The sequence below is a fragment of the Sinocyclocheilus anshuiensis genome, unplaced genomic scaffold, assembly GCF_001515605.1.
Source record: "Sinocyclocheilus anshuiensis isolate Anshui unplaced genomic scaffold, SAMN03320099.WGS_v1.1 scaffold781, whole genome shotgun sequence".
Classification (NCBI taxonomy): Eukaryota; Metazoa; Chordata; class Actinopteri; order Cypriniformes; family Cyprinidae; genus Sinocyclocheilus; species Sinocyclocheilus anshuiensis.
Genome location: NW_015540879.1, coordinates 77,214 through 78,242, shown reverse-complemented (window position 1 = coordinate 78,242; position 1,029 = coordinate 77,214).

The following is a 1,029-nucleotide window of genomic DNA, read 5'->3' as shown; positions in this document are numbered from 1 at the left end:
CATTTCAGATTGGAGCCTGTACTCCATCGATTCTGACACTCAACAACACAACAAGATGATATTTTAAGCTCCTTATGTAGTCGGCTCTGTGCTGGTTTGTCTCGGCCGTCTCCAGTTATTCCTTTGTTTTGCCTCCAGCTTGCGCTGTGACGTAATTGTGACGTCGGCACTAAAAGGGTCTATTGACTTACTTGTTATTGACTTACTATTGCTTGGCCCTGTGTAGTTTCATAGCTGGACAGCCAATCACATAGGATTCGTATGGTGGAGAAAATGGCCGTCGTTCGTGTAACATTCACTGAATAGGCAGATTTGAAGAGTTTAATTTCACATAAATTATATTTATTTTATTTAGATGGTGATTGTCAAATTAGGAATTGCTTAACAATAGAAATTATTTTTATTAGAATGATATTTAATTAAAATGTGTAATTTAAAAGATATTTTAAAATGGAAAGTATAGTTTTTTACAACAGTGTATTCCCTCTCTGAGGGCCTGACGGTTCCCCTCTGATCTGACCCATCTTAATTTCTGTAATGCAACTGATTTGCCTGATGGTTCCCTCAGAAAAAGCTTACTAAATCCAAACCAAAATATATCCTCCTCTGGATGGTTTAAAAGATGTGTTTGCTCTTATAACATCTAACACAGTGACATCTTTTAGAATAAAGGCTTGTTCTGCTGTATTAACGAGACAAACCTCTGTGTACTCAGGGGAAAAGCATTGTGCAGTTGAGACTACAGAATCAATAAAGGCCACTTCAGTTGGATTATTTGTCATCATACCATTTACTTTCAATTCAAGTGATGTCCTATCGTTATTTTGATGACCTTTTAGGCTATTTAAATGTTTCCAAATTATTTCATGATTACCTCTTCCCTGTTCAATTATCTTCAGGAAAAAAATCTGAAACGACAAGTCCTGTTCTTTCATCACTTTTTAAATGTCAGAATTTATCCAAGGGACAACATGTGTGTGTGTGTGTGTGTGTGTGTGTGTGTGTGTGTGTGAGAGAGAGAGTGTGTGT